Below are 6,270 nucleotides of genomic sequence, written 5' to 3'. Positions count from 1 at the left end.
GCAACTGATGCGAATTTGTGTTTTTCAAGTGCGATGACTCGTGTGACTTGTAAATCCCGAGCAAAACTGGCTCCAGTGAAGATACTTAATCGTAAAGCCCGTGAAAAATTGAACAATAAATGAAACTTCACCTAACTTTTCTCCCGTCTACAACTTCTGGATTGAGTTAGCCCGGCCCATCTGGTGAAGCAAATGGCCCAACTCACCAGGGAGCAAGGGGAGTGAGAGAGGAGGAGATGGTGAAGGGGGAAAGAGAGAGAAGGGGGGTCGGATTGAAAACAGATCAGCAGCCTGAAGATCTCAACACCCACCGCTTGTCTCTGCAACTGCCGAGAGAGGCCGAACCGCTTTTACTTCCAAACTTTTACGCGCACTAGAGAGAAAAAACCAAGACCATTACGCATCATGTTAGTTTGTTGAAAAGCGCGCAAAGCACGCACAGCAGAGCGCACCTCTCGGAGAAGATGGATTGTAAGAAAAAGTTAGACACGACTTCTGCTCCGCACTGAATCGCTCTCCGGGACAGAGGGGTTGTAATGCCGTTCAAACTTTGCGTGTTTCCAAACTTTTCTTAACTCATTTCATGGAGTTTCGCGTAAAGTCCGGAGAGGCTTGTTTGCGCGTCTTGCGTTTAATGTCGATGCCAGCTCAGTTCTAGTTTACGGGAATCAGACTCCTGGCAAAGTTTTCCTCGGACAAAAAGACGGAGTGGAAGAGTCTCGGCTTCGAGGAGAAAAGAGACGCAGTGAAGGTAGGGAAACTTTGTGGGGATGCTGACAGTAACGGCTTCGGGAAACGTCGCGTTAATTTTGCCTTGATGTTGTGTTTGTATTTTTATCTGTTAATATCCGAACTGCAGGGTTGTTAAAAAGTGTTTTACTAGCGAGCTTCTCCTCCTCCTCTCCTCTTTTTCTGCTGCCTTGCGAGTCAGCGGCAGATGAAGCTTAGGGCAGCTTCACATCTCATTTGCACTTTGAACTTATTTGACACAGGAATCCAAAAAATTTTTGTCTTGCAACTTGATCCATATGGAATGAGATGTGATCAAAATACTCGGCGCCAATCCTTCTACATACCTTTTAATAGCTGAGCAAAAATAATCAAGGTGTTTTCTTACGTCTCCAAAGTGTGAAATGAAGTGATTTAAAAAAAAATTAAAACAAGCAAAAAAAGCCTTCAAATTTAACATTAAATGCATTATCCAACACCAAGAAATCACTTTTAATTGCTGTTTTCACACTGTTTCAGGTTTGTATGCCTACAATGAAAAACGCTCTCAATAAGTCCATTGTAATAACACACATTGCACTACAGCAGTCACCCCTATGCACTGTTTTCACTTTCGAGCACATCACTTTTTAAATCTTTTAGTACAACAAAGAAAAGAAACAAACATCTGGCGCAAAGTGTCAGGAATGCTGTAGCAGCATGGTCACATTAATGCCTGTGACAGGGCTGTGGAAGATGTGTACTTATTGTTGAAAGATTCAAAGTTTACTGTTTGCTCTCCAGACAGAGCAGTCAACAAACACTTCACGCCTTTGTGGGGCCCTTTAGCAGCTATATTTGCTGTTGGCTTTTACCCCTATCTAACAGGCACTGCTAATGATCTCCAAACTCATATGTGGACTTATGAGTCCCACTTTTTTGTTAGTTGTTTTGGCCTACATATTAGTGAAAAAGTAGCTGCATCTTTGGTTTTTGTAAAGCTTTTTTTTCCCCATATAAGTCCCATTTGAAAATCAAATGGGTGCTCGGATGGTTTTTTTGCATGTTAATGAGATACAGACCCAGAAAAGTTGGAAATTTGTTGGGCTTTAAAACCAAAATGAGATGCTTTCAAAAGGAAGATTTAAGGAATAATTCAAGGGAAGAAAGACTGAATGTGTAAAAGCTTCAGATAATAACAATATTTGTGAGCCTTTTTAAAATCTAGTATGTGCATGTGTGTTTTCCGCTTCGCATGATGACAACGCCAGCGAGGGCTGAAGTGATTTGCATGAGAAAAAAAGAAAAAGTTTTAGTGCATTTGCCTATTGTGAAGAATGAAGAGTTCCAACAGTTAGGGCCTACGGAGAGTGAAAGGAGTGAAGAATGGATGAGCCTATTCAGCTCATTCAGCTTCAGTTCGGGGGCTCCGCTCTGCAGCGTTCGGAGACCCTATAGTGGTCATGTCACTTTCATCTCCACAGCCCCAGCCCCTGTGTGCTGTTGTATGTATGCTGCTGTAGCCCCCGTTTTCACACATTTCCTCTGTGCACAGGCCCCACTTTATTGATCTGGGTCTCTTATTTGGGGCCTTTTTTTCTGGAGGTCCGCAGAAAATTTAATGAACCAAAAGGAGTGTCTCAGTTGTGTGTGTGTGTGTGTGTGTGTGTGTGTGTGTGTGTGTGTGTGTGTGTGTGTGTGTGTGTGTGTCAGGGGTATAGGCCAAGGAAAAGGAGGAGGGGGTACGACTTTTTTTTTAAAAGCAAATACCGATGAAGTCTAGCGTACAGGGACAGAGAGGAGGGTTGGAGGAGAGGGTGAAGAGGGTGAAGTCTGAGTGACTCCGAGGAGGGGGGGAGGAGCACCTCACCACCACCAACACCACACTCCTCCGCCTCCACCATAACCACCCACTCCTGCTGAGTAAACTCAAAAGTTGAGAGAAAGGAGAAAGAGAGAGAGAATGCCTTCACCCCAGCCCATCCCGCTCCCACCCTCATTTCACCGAGCTCAGACACTTCACTGTACCAATGAAGCCATTCAGCAGCCTGTCACTTCATGATGGCAGCCATAAGAAAATGCGGCCTGCGTGGTGATGCGGTCGCTGGGGTGTGTGTGGAGGAGAGGGGGGCTTCTGAGGCCTCGCTGAAAAATGTTTGCACTGGAATTTAGTGGCTGTGGATGAGGGGTAGCTGCTGCTCTTTCCTTTAAGCACTGTGTAAACCTCTGACCTGCTGCAGAACATACTGTAGTCACGAGCAGCAGTAAGCAACTCCTCTGCATTAGAAATGTTACTACACATAAGCATTTAGTGTTCTTCAATGTGCTTCTGGAGTTGTTTTTGTAATCTTTTTTTTATGTATGTAAACTTTCTTTTCATTTTCCTTCTAACTAACTTCTTACATTTTCTGTAACACAACAATGGACGTTTGGTTGTTTGGCTGTTGCTGATGGAGCAGCATGGTCACAGCAAGAGGTTCGCTGTAATGTGTCCTGAGGCTGCATTGCATTTTGGTCTCTTGAGAATGTAAAAATTAGTAATATATTGTGTTGACTAACTGATGAAAAAAAATATGTGCAGATAGATAGATAGATAGATAGATTTCAAATGGTAGTGCAGGGTTGCAAGCAATGATTAAATATATTGCCAATTTTTCTAATTTGTAAATTAATTATTGAAATATTTTAGAATGAACTCTTTGCACATAAAAAAAAAAATCCCTGAACCCATAGTAATGAATCTGAATTAGAAAAATAGTACCGGTAAATTAGAAATGATTAAATGCGTTCTCCAGATTTGAAGAGCTTAAAGCAGAGAATTAATGAATTCTCAAAAGTGGCTATTTTTGCAGCGGTTATATACAAAGGGATTTTTAAATTAGTTAATTTTGTCTGCCTAATAATCAACTATCCACATGGTATTGAGATTAGATTTTATATGATATTATTTGAAAAGTCACACACAAGTCACAAGTGTAAGCAGTAAATGTTAAGTTTGTTTACTTGATCATTTACTCAAGCAGTTAGTTTCAAATAAAGGTAATGAAAGTGATCTGAGCAGCGTGGCTCCGCTGTACTGGTGTCTGCATTGCTCAGGACTGAGGCCTGGAGCTCACAGAGGAGGGGTGTGTTGTGGACTGAACCTTACTCATGTGCAGGAATGAATTGATTAGACTTTAATGGCCATTTAAGGGGGCTGCAAAAGGCAGCTATGTGTTGAGCGATGCCACCACGATCTTTCACAGTCAGCCTGCACTTCAGATAGAGGGAAAAGTGGGAGAGCGAGAGAGAGATGGCCTGTTACATTCATCTATAGAGCCCTTCACTGAATCCCGTCTCCTTTGCTTTTGGCATGAGGGATGGCGCAGGACAATTCCCGCTTGTTTTAACGCCTGTTGTTCCATTCCCCTCGAGGCATCCTGTTCATTCTCCCTCAAGTGTGTGAGGTTAAGGAGGCTCACATCATATCCGGGTTGATGGTGGTGGTGGATTTGGGAGGTGGGGGTGTAGCACATTTCACCCTCTCCTGCCTCCCCCTCTTTACACTAGAGCAGCTATGAGTGGGCACTCGAATCCCGGCACAGAAACAGAGGTCACGCTTGATTGTAGCGCCGCCGTTAAAAGCACACACATGGTCTCCAAAAACACATGTTGAATGGAAAACATAACAAAGGCTGATGTACATTTAACAAGCCGTTTTAAGGGCTGTATGGTAAAATAACTGACATGCTCATTACATGCAATTAATCTCATTGATCACTGCACATATTCCCTTCATCTTAAGTAGGCAACAGCAACAGAAGTAAGTTGTCTCAGGGAAACAGTATTTCTATGCCAACAAGGTCTGTCGATCCGCTTCCTACGCATGTGCCTTGGTGCTGTAATTGTACTCTAGCCAGCTCCAGTATCTCCAAAAAGGGAGGAAAACAGATTTAGTCTTGTATACTGTGTGCTTCATGTGATGCATGATGTGTCATCACCGGCGGAGTATACAAAGATCTTCCCATCACGTTCTGGCCGAACTCTCCGCACACTCCTTAACTGACTCATCGGAAACCCAGTTTCCCAAAAGCATTTAAGCAGTAACATCATCATTGTCTATCGGCTTACAAAGGAACAATAGTGGTGGTAGCTCTGGGGTCTTGTGGAGAAACCCTGCCCAGGTCACAGAGGGTCAGTTCATTTGTAGGAGGGGGATGGTGAGACTGATTTCATTATCTCAACACAAGATAAACTCTGTGGACAATGGAAAGTGACAGGTTGGCTTTTTTTCACCCCAACAACTTTTTTGTCCCTACACTTTGAATATTTGTATTTGTCCTCATGTTTCACAGCAAAGTTCGTCTTGAGGAGTTGAGGGTTTTTTCATTTTTACTTTAAAGACGTTTGTATTAAATTTCTTGAAAATCGTGCAAAAATCAAAGTTTTAGGAAAAGCAAACAGAAAGATGTGATGCAAAACAAGTCCTTTTCCTACAGTATTGCAAGGCTTGACTTTACCCCAAGCACAATTTATTCACTGGCTTGTACAACCCAAATAAAACCAGTAATTTAAGAAGAAAGAGAAACATGAAAAAATAGATGTATTACACTGCATCGAAACAAAAACTAATTAGTGTTGAAGCAATTCATTAATTGACTTGTTAATCAATAGAAAAGTATGAGATGAGTTTTTGGTGTTTTTATCAAAGGGGAACCCCACTGACTGTATGCATCAAAGTCTGTTTCCAGGCTTCGTGGAATACTGCTGTATATGAGAAAAAATAGCTGTATGAAGCCTCTTGTGGTTCCAGAGGGAGCTATGTGAAGTCCCTTCTCTCAGTTGTGGCTGAACAGTACAGTGTTGAAAGTGAGGAGTTAGAATGAAATGAGCTTATGAGACCTCTGCAGCCCTCTGCTCATGAGGCTCGCAGCTCACGGCTGCACTAACAAATACTAGCTTGCCATCTACTCTCTGGACAAATTGTAGACATCCGAGTTATACTGTAGGTCAAGTAGGCAACCGGTTGTGTCGAATATAAAAGACATTGTCTTTGGTCCACAATGAGTCCAACAGTAGGTGGCTGTTGATTGCAGGTTTCGCCAAGGTGGTGCAAACATTTACACGAAAGGCCTTCAAATTAGCCTTTTCAACCTTTCTGTTTCTATTGGAGTGTAGGATTTAACAACTGCAACCACGACGTTAACTCTTTGAGTGGACCAAAAAGACAAATTTAAAAAAAAAAAAAAAAAGACAAATCTGAGTTACTCGACATAACTCCAGCTCTGTATCCAATAGAACAATGGATGTTTGTTATGTTGTAGGGAGGAGAAGACATTAATACTGAGAGAGCAAAACTTTGGTGTTTCTTGTTTTGTGTGAATTTAACCAGTGTTTATTGTCGCAGAGTTTTACCAATCAGCTTTGTACCTGGCATAGCAGTTTTTTAGGGCAGTTTAAAAGTACGTACCTTTGAGTAGGTAGGTTTCTCTGAAAAAGGTTCCACAGGGGCAGCTTGCAGATAGAATACAAACAAAGGTTAGTCTAAAACAGCCTGCAAGTGTAGTATTATAGGAGCCCAAT

General features: G+C 42.2%; 1 protein-coding gene across 1 annotated transcript in view; it reads left to right on the top strand.

Moving 5' to 3' along the window:
• The first annotated feature begins 269 nt into the window (after window positions 1-269).
• Window positions 270-6,270, top strand: part of gli2a (GLI family zinc finger 2a) — a 93,360-nt gene continuing 87,359 nt past the window's right edge. The window contains exon 1 of the mRNA XM_035943224.2: window positions 270-751. The gene's annotated coding sequence lies outside the window, so the exon portion shown is untranslated. The remainder of the gene's footprint in view (window positions 752-6,270) is intronic.

Source organism: Amphiprion ocellaris, chromosome 11 (genome assembly GCF_022539595.1).
Source record: "Amphiprion ocellaris isolate individual 3 ecotype Okinawa chromosome 11, ASM2253959v1, whole genome shotgun sequence".
NCBI classification, from domain to species: Eukaryota; Metazoa; Chordata; class Actinopteri; family Pomacentridae; genus Amphiprion; species Amphiprion ocellaris.
This window is presented reverse-complemented; position numbering and strand designations above follow the sequence as displayed.